The following is a 15,201-nucleotide window of genomic DNA, read 5'->3' as shown; positions in this document are numbered from 1 at the left end:
TACTTGTGCAATCGATTTTCCTTATTCTAAGGTCTCCTGCACTTTTAGTCTAAAGGTCTTCGAAAGTATATATTCAGTCTTGCTGCTCTCCTAAAACATTCTGCTTTTGCTTTCACTTCCATTTAGTTTTCTAGTATACCCCAAATTCAAGGAGAGAGCAATGCACTTTACTATTTAAAGAAATTCACCATACATATGTAAGTCACAGCAATAAACGCATACTTGAAACTAGAACCTGGAAAATTAGATTTTTGCAGCCTGTCAAACACTTACGTGGGTCCAGCAAAGCTCCGCTGGGATACTGTTCCACACCCAGCCACACTCAAACACTAGCCCATCAGTCACAATGTTGAATATGCTACTTACTAGTATGCATCTGTTCTTGGCATGTAGGGCTGCTAACATTCATATCTTAGCATTAGATCGCCGCCTAGTGTTGGGTCCGGATGATCGCACATTGTTGTCCTGGAAGAGTCTTCGAAGTATCCTGAGATAGGTGGCTCCTCCCCTGGACTACAGTGCGCATGGGCATCGGCTCCATCCCCAGATTGTTTTTCGCCATTGTGGCAGAAGATGGAGTGAAAAGTGTAAATGATGTCCATGCTAATGATTGAATACAATAGTATATCTGCAGCTGCGACGGGCACCGGGGAGGAGGGTGGGCGATATGAATGTTAGCAGCCCTACATGCCAAGAACAGATGCATACTAGTAAGTAGCATATTCAGTTCGAGGCATGTGGGCTGCTAAATTCATATCTTAGCATAGAATACATAGCAGTCCCTCCATCAGCGGCGGTTGCCCGTGCCAGCTGCAGAAACCTGAAAAAGTGTTTTGAAAACAGCCTGTCCTACAGCAGCTTGCTGCTTGGAATGCACATCAACACAGTAGTGTTTTGTAAAGGTATGTGGTGTAACCCACGTGGCTGCTCTGCAAATGTCCTCTAAAGGAATGTTCCCTAGGAAAGCCATGGATGCCCCCAATTTGCGTGTGGAGTGCGCCCTTGGGGGTATTGTTAAAGTGCGCTTGGCCTTGTGATAACAAATTTGGATGCACTTAACAATCCATCTGGCTATTCCTGCTTTGGAAATCGGGTTGCCTTTGTGTTGTGGTGAGAAGGCAACAAAAAGCTGTTTTGTTTTCCTAAAGTGTTGTGTCCTGTCTATGTAGTACATCAACGCCCTCCGTACGTCTAACATATGGAGCATTCTTTCCGCCACCGTTTGTGGGTTTTGGAAGAATGCCGGCAAGTCTATAGTTTGGTTGAGATGAAAATGTGACACCACCTTTGGAAGGAATTTGGGGTTAGTACGTAGCACTACCCTATTTGGATGAATCTGAATGAATGGCTCTTGTATTGTGAGCGCTTGTAGCTCACTAACACGCCTCAGTGACGTAATAGCAATCAGGAAAGCTACTTTCCACGTTAGGAATTGTAGTTCACACGAGTGCAGTGGCTCAAATGGTGGTCCCATCAGTCTGGTGAGGACCACATTGAGGTTCCACACCAGAGCTGGCGGTGTTCTTGGGGGAATGACTCGTTTCAGACCTTCAAGGAAAGCTTTAATGGCAGGCACTCTGAAGAGAGAGAGATGCTGCCTATTCTGAAGGTAAGCTGCGATGGCGGATAGATGTATCCGAATAGAAGTGAACGCTAGCTTGCACTTGTAAAGATGCAACAGATAGCAAATGATGTTAGGGATAGATGCATCTAGCGGGTTGATGTCATTGGTCGTGCAGTAAATGACAAAACGCTTCCATTTTGCCGCATAGCATGCTCTGGTTGTTGGCTTCCTTGCCTCCTTGATGATGTCCATGCATTCAGGAGGTAGGTTGAGGTATCCAAACTCTAAGACTTCAGGAGCCAGATCGCCAGGTTGAGCTGTTGCGGATCTGGATGCTGAATTTCTCCATGGTTCTGCGTCAAAAGCCTGGGCGTGAGGCGCAGTCTTTGATGCGGTACCACTGAGAGTTCGAGGAACGTGGTGTACCAGGCCTGGCGCGGCCACGTTGGAGCAACTAGGATGAGTGTCATCGAGTGTTGCCTTAGTTTTTTCGCCACCAGTGGTATCAGAGGTGTCGGCGGAAAAGCGTACGCAAATTTGCCTGACCAGTTCATCCATATCGCATTGCCCTGCGATTGCGGGTGTGGGAACCTGGCGGCGAAGCTTTGGCATTTTGCGTTCTCCCTTGTGGCGAACAGGTCTATCTTTGGATGACCCCACCTTTGGAAGTACGGCTGGAGTACTGATGGATGTATCTCCCACTCGTGCATTTGATGGCTGTATCTGCTGAGCAGATCCGCCATCTGATTGTCCTTCCCTGGGAGGTGTTCTGCCATGAGGAAGACGTTCCTCTGAATGGCCCACTTCCACATGCTCTGAGCCAGATGAGACAGCTGCAGTGAGTGGGTGCCCCCCTGCTTCTGGATGTAGTACATCGCGGTCATGTTGTCCGTCCGGACTAACACCACTTTGTTGCATAGATGTACAATGAAGGACTTGAGCGCCATGAAGATCGCCATCAGTTCTAGATAGTTGATATGCATCTTCTGTTGCTGCGTCGTCCATAGTCCCTGCACTGTGAAATTGAGCAGATGAGCTCCCCATCCCTGGAGAGATGCGTCCGTTGTCAGGATAATCTGTGGCACTGGCTCCTGGAACAGTCGGCCCTTGCAAAGGTTGTGTGGAGTCCACCAATGCAGAGAGTCGTATGCCCGACTGGTAACCAACACTAGGTCTGTCAATTGTCCCTGAGCCTGTGTCCACTGATTTGCTAAGCACTCCTGGAGCGGGCGCATATGCAACCGTGCGTGAGGGACTATGAAGATGCAGGAGGCCATCATGCCTATCAACTGCATGAACACTCTCGCTGGAAGTGAGTGTTGTGGTCTGAACCTTTGGATTAGAGACTGCATGCTCTCTATCCTGACTTGGTTTTGTTGAGCTTTGGCCGTCAGGGTATTGATTGTCGCACCTAGAAACTGCCGGACATGTGCCGGCTGAAGATACGACTTTGGGTAATTCAACGAGAAACCCAAGTCGTGAAGGAGGTGAATGGTAGTCGACATGTCCGCGGCGCACTGTTGTTCCGACTTGGCTTGAACGAGCCAGTCGTCCAGGTAGGGGTAGACATGGATGTTCTGCCTCCTGAGGTGCGCTGCCACTGTCGCCAGGCACTTGGTAAACACCCTTGGGGCCGTGGTGACTCCGAAGGGTAGGACCTTGAACTGATAATGCCTGCCTTGGATAGTGAACCTGAGGTATTTTCTGTGGGACGGGTGTAGTGGAATGTGGAAATAAGCATCCTTGAGGTCTAAGGTTGCTAAGAAGTCCCCTTGGTTTAACAAGGGAAGAATCTGTTGCAGTGTAAGCATATGGAAATGTTCTGACAGTATATACAGGTTGAGTGGACGGAGATCCAGAATCGGTCTGAGAGATCCGTCCTTCTTTGGAATAAGGAAGTACAGGGAATATACCCCCGTGCCTTCCTCCCCCACTGGCACGAGCTCGATTGCTCCTTTTTGCAGCATTACCACCACTTCCTGCTGCAATAAGTGCAAGTGCTCTGCGGACATAGGCCTTTGTCTTGGTGGAATGTTGGGTGGAGTGGATTTTAACTCTAGACAATAACCGTACTGGACAAGTTGTCGCACCCACCTGTCTGTGGTGATGTTGAACCAGACGGGCAGGAACTGCTGTAGTCTCCCCCCGACAGGTGTTAAGTGGTCGGGGGCAGTGACAGAGAGTCACTGTTTGCTTGGGGTAGAGGAGCGTGAGTTGTTGTTCCCTTTGCCGCGTCCTCTGGTGCGGTTTCCTCTGTAGACCCCCTTGTTCTGTTTGGGGTACGAGGATTGTGCTCCACCTCTAGAGAATTGTGACTGCTGACCCATCTGTCCTCTGGTGACTCCACGTGCACCTGAGCGACGAAAAGTATTGCCACGAAACTGTTGTGATTGAAGGGCCCCCATAGATTTGGCAGTTTCGCTGTCTTTTTTAATTTTTTCTAGGGTGGTGTCAACATCTGGACCAAACAGTCTATCAGGATTGACTGGTTGATTAAGTATGGTTGTCTGAATGTCAGGTTTAAACCCCGATATGCGGAGCCACGCCTGTCGTCTCAGCATGACGCTAGTGTTAATGGTCCTAGCGGCTGTGTCCGCTGCATCAAGTGCACACTTTATGGCCGCGTTGGAGATCAGTTGTCCTTCCTGTATAATCATTTTGGTGCCCTCTTGAAACTGTGGAGGCAGGTGTTGCACAATTTGCTCTAGAGTGTCGTAATGCGACCTATCATAACGTGCCAATAGGGCCTGTGTATTTGCAATACGCCAGAAATTGGCAGCCTGCGCAGCTACCCTTTTGCCTCCTGCCTCTAGCACTTTGGACTCTTTATCTGGGGGAGGAGCTTCACCCGTTGTTTGGGAGTTGGCCCTCTTTCGGGCATTTGCGACCACCAGGGAGTCAAGCGGCAACTGTCCCCGAATGTATGCAGGGTCTGCAGGTGCTGGTCTGTACTTTTTTTCAATACGTGGAATGACCACCCTCGCCCTGGTAGGCTCTTTAAAGATGTCCGCCGCATGCTTGAGGACCCCTTTGAGCATAGGCAGTGTTTTTACAGTTCTTTCGGAAACTGAAAAAGTGTCAAATAGAAAATCCTCTTCAACAGGGTCAGCATGCATGTCCACATCATGATTAGCAGCTGCCCTTTCAATGAGTGCATGGAAACCTGCAGAATCCTCTGTTGGGGATGCACGTGTACTGAAAGGCTGTGGGTCTTGTCCCACATTATGGGTGTCTTGGTCACCAAAGTCATCATATGAATCCGGCTGTGCATCTGGTTCATTGACTGGGAAAGTGTATTGGTCATCTTCACCATATCCCTCACCCTCAGAGGGGTCTGGAGACGGAGTTGGGCTCCCTCTTAGAGGGGACTGGATAGGTTCCATGAGGCCTGAGGCGTCCTGTGGATACTTTTTCTTCTTCAGGGGGATGACATAGGAGTCCACCGGCTGTGAAGTTATCTTCCTTTTGTAAAGGGTCAATTTGCCTGTATCAGCGTCGATAAAACACTCCGAATCCTCTTCTGAGTCGAGTACTCGACCTGAAAGTGCCCCTGCCGTCGAAGAATCCGACTTCTTTGGTGTCGATTTTGTTGAGAAGGCCTTCGGCGCTTCTTTTGGCGGCAGAAGGAAGAGGAGTTTACTGGCAGACTTGACCGGAACGTCTATCGCCTTCAGTGGCGATGGCGTCGGCGCCGACGAAGCAGCGGCTTTCTCCCTAATTCTTTGTAGTGAAGAAGCGACGAGGGGCGTTTCATTCACAGTGGCCTTTGGCACCGACGAGGAATCCTTGACTTTGCCTTCGGATCCGACGTTCTGTTGGCCCTTCTGAGTCTTGGACGATGATGCCGCGTCCGCCGACCCAGAGGCCCTGGATCGATGCGCAGATGTGCCAGCCTTCGATCCGTGTGACTTCGACGGCTCTGTTTCTACCACGCGTCCGACCAACGTCCCAGTCGGAGTCGGAGCCGTGCCGCTGTCTTTGGCGGGCTTTGCCGGCGTCGCAGCGGTTGACCTGTGCGTGCCGCCCTTCTTAGAGGATCCCCCCTCTGGCACCGATTTCGACACTGTGGAATCGACAGATTTCTTCGATCTCTGTGGACCGGAGGTCGAGGGAGTCGATGAAGCAGCGTTTTTATTTGTTTTTGGTGGTACGGCCGCCATCTTAGGGACGCTGGAGTCCTTAAGTTTCAGTTTCGTTTTCGGTTCGGCCATTTTAGGTGTAGTCGATACCGCAGGTTTCAGTTTCGGTTTTGATACCGTCTGCGCAGCAAGTATGTCCGTGGCCGGGCCTGAAGGCGGGGCCGTGGCTTGCGCGACGGGGTCTTGGGTAAGGCCGACAGGCGATCCCGTGACCCGTTCTGTATGTCCGTAAACTTCGGGGCATAGCTCATCCCCTGAGCTATCTTCCGCGGCCCCATAAACCTCTTCGACGTCCCCTACCTCGTCGACGTTTTCAAGGCCTTGATCCACGACTCCGTCGTCGTCTTCCGGATCCGCCTCGACCTCCGTCTCGGGCGGGGAGATTTGAAGATGATGGCTCTGGTCCTCCTCTTCTTGCTCGTCGAAGATGTCGTCCGGTTCCGGGGCCGTTTGGTGGGCCTCAAGGCGCACCGCGCGCCGAATCTTGAGTGTCTTCTTGGACCTGAAACTTGCACAGGCCCTGCAGTTTTCTTCGTTATGGTCTGGTGAAAGGCATTTGTTACAGACCGGGTGCACGTCTATATGTGGGTATTTGGCCCCACAGAGCGGACAGAGCTTAAACGGACTCCGCTCCATGCTGGAAAAGTCGCTGTCGAGTCGCGATGAGAAGGCCTCGATGTCCGAAGAGCAAAACTCCGCTGATTCCGGCTCCGAGAGACGGAAGAACTCGAGACCGCACGCAAACAATACCGACGTAATAAATACAAGGCCTTTTGGCCGATTAAAGTTATGTTTTCTCGGTTCCGACAGAGAGACGTCGAGACCGCATCCGAACCCAATGGCGGAAAAAAACAATCTGGGGATGGAGCCGATGCCCATGCGCACTGTAGTCCAGGGGAGGAGCCACCTATCTCAGGATACTTCGAAGACTCTTCCAGGACAACAATGTGCGATCATCCGGACCCAACACTAGGCGGCGATCTAATGCTAAGATATGAATTTAGCAGCCCACATGCCTCGAACAAAATACCTTTTCAAATAGATGGATAGCCTGACAAGATATTTGGCAAAGCCATTCAGAGTTTTGGAGGAATAGTGTTAAACGATACTGTGGGCTATGGAAAACAAACCTTTAGGTTTCGTTTGATTGCGAAGACCATAGTGCCTGTGCGGACCTGAGAGGGTGGATTAACAAACCACACAAATGTAGCAGCAATTTTGGCATCCACATTAGGGTTTCAGTCAAAGGTATGGTCCACAGTCTGAGGTTACAGATTTTAGTTAAAATAAGCAGATGGACCCAGCAGTTAGAAAAAGCATATACTCACCTGGTATCGATCCACGTCCGGATGAACAAGTTACTTACCTTCGGTAACAATGTATCTGGTAGAGACAGTCTAGCCGCAGATTACTTAACTTAGAATATCCCAAGGCGTCAGATTGGATCCAGAAAACTTTCAGCAGCAGAACCTCTGCGTGCAGAGGGGTGGTGCCGCCCGGCTCTGCCCCGACGTCATCCATGAACAGGACGTCAGCGGAGCCATATATGCTGCTCCAGGCGCGCTGACGTCAGTTTTCGTCTGAGAATTTTTTCCGCGCCAGTACGCAGAGCCATCCCCAAAAGATAAAACTGTGAGAATATGGAAACAGTGTGCAAAAATTATGAAGATAGAAGAAATTGACAGGCGAGACAGAGCAATGCTCTGAAAAGCCTTCCAGCAGGAGCGAAGGCTCAATCAACATGAAAGGGAGACAAGGATGTGGAAAAAACAATCTGGCACAGGATAAAATGTCCCCATCCAGAAAGTGAAACCGTGAAGGGGAACAAGTCCAGGACACACAATTAAGGAGAGTACACCACAAGACGTCACCAGAAAGAGACATTGCAATCCCAACCAAAAGACCCGTAAAAGTACAGAGCCAACAGATCTGAAGGAAAAAGCTGCAGGGGTGACAAAGACCACAAGGCAATGTAGAACACATGAGCTATTAACATACCGCCTAATGTAGAGAATCGGCAGGATGGAGCAGAGAAACAGAACGAAGCAGTCTGTGTTGAAGTGAGAGAATATCACCTTGTAAAATGGCAAGCCACCCTAAGGGAGGAGAGGATTGAAAGCCCCAACCTGAAAAGGTCCTCGCAGACGGGGGAGGACTGGCAGGCGTGAAGGAATCTGCAGCTAGACTATGTCTCTACCAGATACATCGTTACCAAAGGTAAGTAACTCGTTCATCCGATAGAGAAATCTAGCAGCAGATTCCTTAACTTAGAATAGATAACAAAACCATACCCATGAAGGAGGCGGGTCTGCGACTGAACCTCACGAAGTTCATGAAAGAATTAAGTCGTCCATAAGGTGATTTAACAGCACCATCAACCATTGGGACGCACCACAATGAGGACAGTAATGTTAGCGCAGTTTACCACCAGACCATCAAGCTCTAAAGAGAGTGAAAAGCAATGGGAGGCAAAGGCACCAGAAGCAGTCAATAACAGCATGTAAACCCCTTTGTGTATACCGGGTTGAGAGAAGGAAAGCACAGAGCCAGAATACCCATGGCGAAGTGAGAGTTCATAACTTCAAAAAAAGGGGATGAACCAACCCAGGGTTTGAAGGATCCACAGGATCTGAGGTGGCGACCAAGCAAAACAGTGGAAAAAACCCTGTGGAACCCATACCGGCAAAAACACGTGGGGCAGTAGTGCCAAGAGGCTGGCCCTTACCCAGCAAATGCCAGCATGGAGAAGAACTAAAAGGGGGGGCAGCCTGCTAAAAAACTGCCTGCTGGACTCAGGCATGCACAACTATGGATGATATACAATTGTTTGTAGAAATCTATTTCAACACAATAATCAAAAGTACAATCTCAAAGTTTTGATCAATTTGTGAAACTTCTTTTACTCAAAAAAGTTCTTCTTGAAGTTCCCAAAGCATAAACATTCTGATACTTAATTTAAACAGTAAGTAAATAGTTGTTGGGTCACGTGACTCCTGACTACTGGCATTTGTGAGGAAGAAGCTAATGGCGATTCGGAGGTTGTAGAATGCGCTGACTGGAATATCCCAATTATGCGGTTGGGCATTACGCTAAGCTTCACCTAAGAAGCGAACAATTTCACTGCTCCTGTTTTGTATTACCAGAGGGTGAAACCTGAGTGGATGTTGCCCCCTGACAAAGGGACGAATCAGTCCTGAAATGTATTGGGCTAAAGATACCTACGTTGTACAGAGTACAAAAGACGAAGCTGTAATAACTGTTTATGTTTATTGACTTTCACTATTTACTTACTGTGTAAATTAGGTATCAGAATGTTGATACTTAGTGAACTTCAAGAAAAACTTTTTGGAGTAAAAAGTTTCAAAAATTGATCAGGAGATTGTACTTTTGATTATTTTGTTAAAATAGATTTCTACAAACAATTGTATATCATCCATAGTTGTGCATGCCCGAGTCCAGCAGGCAGATTAGCAGGCTAGCCCCCCCTTTAGTTTAAAGCAGGTGTGATTAGGTACACAACATCAGACATTGCACACTAATCGAACTCTTTTTCGGACTATAAAGAGACTACCTGGAAGAATATAGGTGTGCGTAGACCACCCTTCATTTTGAGCACGGAGAAGAAAACATATACTAGATATGCCGGGGTAAAAGGGAAGGTTACGACTGGCGCTGAACTAAAGGTTTGAGAGATCTGCCGGATGCAGCTTGTCGATTGCAGCAAAGCCTCGAGAGATAGCAACTGGTATGACCGGGACATTGCACACTGGCCCAATATGTACAACAGCAAAAAGGAACCCTGTTGAAACCGGTACTAGCAAGATACAAGTGACAGCATTGGCAGGATGCCAATCCACGGCCACAAGATGCAGGTAGTACTAAGGCAGAAGATATGCCAGGACATAGGCGGTTTGTGACAACATGTGAATGGCCGAAGACGTGCAGATGAACGTCAACAGAAAAGAGGGAAGACCGGAAGGTATCTAAGCATACCGTGTGGACACTGGAGTTACACGAAGTAAGCAGAGACCCTATTTAGGGTAGCGGGAGCAGCTCAAAGGTGCACAACAGCAAGAAGGCAACTGCCGAAAAAGGGCACCAGCAAGCCAGACACCATATAAGATCTGGCGGTACAAGCAGAGTGGGTCAAGAACCATGGACAGCGCATGAAGGAAAGAGCCTGCACGGATCCGACTGGTAAGAACACAGAGCAGGATGAAAAAATGTTGAGATTACTTGCAGACATGTGGAAACTGGGTAGGACAATGTCCAGGACAGGAAGTAACCCATGCCCCTTGTCCAAGAGTAACAACAGTCCCCTGCAAGACAAAGTGGGTGAAAGAACCGGTTACGACAGTGGGAAAGGTAAGGACAAATGTAAAGGTCCCGGACCCCAAGAAGCAAGCATTTCAAGGAAAACATGCCCCTTTGAGAGTGCACAGCAGGAACTCAAGTAAAGCGTGGAACCCCCCGTACGGAAACAGCAGGGAATATGGAAACCGCTGTAGTGGTAGTAATAAGTGGTCAGAAGGAGGTCATGACCACGCATAGCAGGGAACGTCTGCTGATCCGCTGCCTTGGAGGACAAACCCTGAAGGGGCCAGACATCTGAGTTGCACCAATAAGAATGATAATAAGTAAGCTGCACAGTGGCAATAGGGCGTGAGTTGTGAAGAACTGCAAACAAAAGGTATCCCGCCAGGTGTGCGAGAGACACTTTACGTCATGGAACCTATGCCAGGGTCCGATGCACCAGACGGACAAAACCAGACATGCAATAAGCAATACCATACAACGATCACTGTAGGAATAAACCAGTGGTTCCCAGCAGGTTGTCCGCGAGGAGACTCTACAGGAGCAAACCAAGGCAAAGGCAGAACCTAATGCCAGCAAATACCCCACACAGGGTAAGGCTAATGCCCGATAGGGTTATCCTCTTGGGCTAAGCACACAATCGGAGGACTGAAGGAAAAGAAAGAAAAAACAAGAGAAGCAGTTGAACGGCTGTACTAAATGAACATAGAAATGGCTAACCAGCCATGAACAGTAACCGGCACCATAACAAAACAGTGCATTAGGGTGGGTGCCGTAAAAGGAGGCATAGAATATGGCACCAAGATTTACTGCCGGCCGGACAAGACCCAGGCAGACCGCCGAATCCGCTTGGCAGTCAAAAAGATTCACACCATTGAACGACGGATCTCGGAGGGCATCCCGAATATGATCTGGGAAGCGACTGTAGCGCAGCCAAGCATGGTGGCGTAAAGCCACAGCGCGAGCAAGGACCTATCACAGAATCAGTTGCATCAAGGGAAGAGAGAACCGAGCCATGCTTCTGCCATGCAGCAGAAGGCGAAGCAAATCGGTTTGTGGCCCTTCCGGAATAGAAGGGAGAAGATTAGCAACTGAGTCCCAAAGAGCTGGGATGCTTCGTGCAAATACTCAGGCCCTATTTAAAGCCCGGACGCCTGAGCTGGCAGAGGCGAAAAGCCGGCGACCACAATCATCCAGCCATGCGGAGCTAATTACAAAATTGACTGACGTATTCTATCCAGTGTCGCAGTTGAGAAAAAACCAACGTCCCATATGCTCCTGGTTCAATGACAAGTCCCTTAAAGCCAAACGGGACCTGCTGGATGCGGTGATGGCGAAGGACAGGCAAAAAATAATCCTCGCCAGGGCCAGGCATAAAGGGACCATCCAACAGGAATGGAAAATCTAGGAAGAAGATAGGTGGGATGCCCTCAGGGTAGCCCTGAGTGATAAAGAACTGAAACTGTTCTGGTCTACAGTGAGCTCCGGCGATAGGGAAGTGAGTTTGGGCATAGAGCCCAATATAGCACCCGAGGCTTGGGAGTCACATTATGGGTCACCAGTGAAAACCCAAGCTCACCCAGTTTATCCCTGGAGTTCCATCAGGAGGGGGGGGGGATGGGGGATCACTGTAGCTGAAGTAGGAAATGCTATCAACAATCTGCATCACAGTAAAGCGCCAGGTTTAGACAAACTTCCGGGGCACCTTTTGCGGGAGGAACCGACAATCTGGGTGCCATATCTGTGCGCCCTTTATAATGCAATCCTGAAGGGCATGTATCCCCCTGATATCTGGCGTGGGGCAGAAATAGTTCCCATATTTAAAAAAGGTTGTCCTCTTCTACCCTCAAACTATAGACCCATCAGTCTAATTGACGTCACTCAAAAACTGATGGGTCGGGTCCTTTTGGACCGTCAACAGGGTTGGGTGGAGGAGGAGGAGACACTAAGCCCCTTCCAGGCCGGCTTCAGAACAAAAATGTCAACCGTAGACCAGATATTCAGATTACAGCTACTCTTCTGGAAAACTGACTATAGAAGGTGGCAGACTACTTCATAATTGTTGATCAGAGTCAGCCTTCGACCTGGTACCCAGGGGGAAACTCTGGAAAGTCCTCAGTGATCTTGGGATTCCTCCCTATCTCCTCAATGTGATAGTAAGGCTCCAAACAGAAAACTATGCACAAGTTAGGTGTGGAAAATACGGGGAACTTTACTCACGTTGCCCCGCCAAAAAGGGAGTACGTCAAGAATGCGTTCTCGCCCACACCCTATTCTGTCTGTTCATCAATGGGCTCATCGACCACCTCAGAAACATACAGGATAATGATGCCCCCAAGTTAGTCTCGGGATGGTACATGCATTGATATTTGCAGATTATACCCTCTTACTGTCAAAATCGCCAACAGGTATTCAGCATATCCTTGATGGTTTCGCGAATTTGAGCATGAGGGGTTTGGAGACCAACCTAACAAAGATCAAATATATGGTCTTCAACCTCCTGTACCCCCCTCCCCCCAACCCACTCCCCACTGGACGACCCGCCTAAATCCCTCCCTAAATGGTACACTCCTGGAAAGGGTGAGGATTTTTGATAATTTGGATGTTACACTATCAGAGCACTTCGAGTGGGGTCCTCAGTTGGCTAAAGCAAGCCTCAAGTTAACCCAGACCGTGGGTGGGATTATGAAAAAGCACAGAGCTTCAGCATTCAAGCCAGCAGCCCCGGTTGTGGAAATTTATAAAGCCCAAGCAAGGGGGAGAACATTATACAGGGCAGAATTGTGGGGGCATTGCTCCACCTCCAATTTGGTGAAGGTCGAGAACAACTTCACGAGGCAGCTATTAGACCTTCCTGGTAGCACCCCCCCTAGTACCTCTTCGCATGGACCTGGGCATGAGGCCCTTTGATGAAAAGATGGCCCTTAGACCTTTTACATTCTGGCGTCGGGTATGGGTGACCCCGGAGTTGTCCTTCTAAAAAGCAGAGCTTCAGGAGATCTTGTGAATTACTGTCTCCAAGAAAATACAGTGGCTGTGCCACATAAGGGATCTCGCCTCAAGGTTAAGCAGGTTGGACCTATGGAAAAACCCTGAATCTTCATGCCTAACGTTATCTAGGTTGGAAATAGAGCAACTTCACAGAAATGTAAATATTCTGGCCACACAGGGAAGTCCCACTGGCGGTCGGATGACAACAGAGTTCCTACAAAGTAAAAGATGTATATAGAAAGGAACCTTTCCTGGATGTGATCCATCCCCCATTGGCCAGGAAACTGTACGTGCAGGTTAGATTAGGGAATCTTTCACTATCTACACATACAAGCAAATGGGCCAAAGAGAACACAGCTGCATGTCCTGCCTGTAATTAAAAGCTTGAGTCTGAAGTACACATAGTGCTTACCAACTGCCCCGCAAAAGCTGGTTGGTCCTAATTTGCAGAAACGTAGGCTTTGAGCGCCATATAGAGGCGTACAGAGTTCTAAAATATGACACGCACCCCCCAATTGTGTTTGCCATGTCACGCTTCTTAAACCATATGTGACACATACCGCAGGGTTTCATTAAGAAGCACACTGGGTAGACCTATGTGTAGGAACTACAAAGGTCCACCTTAGTGCAAACATGATTATGGTTCTCTGTCTTAGGTTATATTTGTCTGTATTCTCAAACCTCTGTAAATATTTTAACTCGTGTTTTTATTAAATGGGTGCTTTTATTCAATTTTAATGGTGTATGAGGACACTTGCGTTACAATTGTCACATCTTTGTAGAAGCAGGAGAATCCCGTTCCTGGAAGGTTACTTTGACACATGGAATATATAATTGCAAGTGCTTACCCTTTTTATGTTTTCTATTGTTGTGATTTTCAATTATGCACTTTTATGGCCCTAGAGGCCGAAATAAAGTTATTATTGAATTGAAAGCAAAGATCATATTCTTCAAGTCAACAGTTCGAGACAAAGCAACAACCGGCTGGATGAATTCACAACCCAAATATACTTGCAGACATAAGATCATTTATTTCTGACATCAACTGCATTTTAAAAACCCACACCAGTAAAACTCTAATCTGGTACAAAAGAAAGAGTTAGAACACAAGTCAACCATACCTTCAGAAATTACTTCAAAACCACCAACAAAGTCCCTGTCATTACCCAACTGAATGATGGAAACACTGCTCACTGGTGTCCCACAGCCAGCAGCTCCGCTGAAATGCATCCAGGACATCAACATTCAAACAGAGGGGCTGAAAAGAATGCTTAACCACTTGGCTGCTAAGGCTTTGAAGGCTTTATAATGGGATTTCCATTGAAATGAATGGGAGGGGCATGACGAGTTACCCTTGTCATTAGCAGCCAAGAGGTTAAGCCTATAGTGCTGAGCCTGCAATGGTTGCCCAGAATGCTTGGACACCCACATATTTACCTGTAAAATCAAATACAACCAACACTATCATACCAGGCAGAAAAACTTACTATTTCTGAAGGTCACCACACAAAACTATTATAAAAAAACATTTCAAGTCAAGAAAAAGAAAATAAAATGTGTCCCATTGTAGGACTTTTTCCAATCTCCAGAACCCTGTGTTCACATTCCACCAATTATGTCTCAATCTTAGAATAACTTAAGACATGCAACTCTGATGATATCCACTGGCTTAAAATACTTTAACATAACTATTCCCTTGCAGATCATCGTATTTTCATCTCACTTTTTGTATTGTTTTGTTTATGGTAAAGGAAAACAAATATTTTATAAAAAGAAGGAAATAAAAGGCTGACCAGAAGATAAGCCTTATAAAGCTATGTATCCAGGGTATGTAGCCACAAAAGGCACGAGGTTATTCCATCACTTTAGAAAGAAGTAGGAAAACCCTTTAAAAGATCGCCCCGTGTTCAACTAGTAAGTAAATACTTTACACTGCTGAGACCAAGTATGGAGATAAATTTCCTGTCCATCCTATCTACAGCTGAGTTGTGTGCACATTTTATTTGATCACTCCCTACCACATTTACTACCTGAAAACACTTTTGCTTCCTAGCAAAACGTGTATGTGTATATACAATTATTATTACAGGACTTCTGCTCAACCAAGTACCTTTATGTTCATCAGTTTGGTGGTCTGTTAAATTTGAGTACATTTAGGATCAGAGTAGGCCCCATTGTTAAGTGTATGAAAAT

At 47.6% G+C, this 15,201-nt stretch overlaps 1 protein-coding gene and 1 pseudogene across 2 annotated transcripts in view; both read right to left on the bottom strand.

Moving 5' to 3' along the window:
• ZRANB1 (zinc finger RANBP2-type containing 1) overlaps positions 1-15,201 on the bottom strand; it is a 250,026-nt gene that overhangs the window by 70,823 nt on the left and 164,002 nt on the right. The gene's annotated exons all lie outside the window — the stretch shown is intronic.
• Positions 3,621-6,465, bottom strand: LOC147712280 (uncharacterized; annotated as a pseudogene). Its single transcript, XR_015295574.1, has one exon. The product of XR_015295574.1 is annotated as an uncharacterized LOC147712280 (transcript).

This window comes from Lissotriton vulgaris, chromosome 5, assembly GCF_964263255.1.
Source record: "Lissotriton vulgaris chromosome 5, aLisVul1.2, whole genome shotgun sequence".
In the NCBI taxonomy this organism is placed as follows: Eukaryota; Metazoa; Chordata; class Amphibia; order Caudata; family Salamandridae; genus Lissotriton; species Lissotriton vulgaris.
This window is presented reverse-complemented; position numbering and strand designations above follow the sequence as displayed.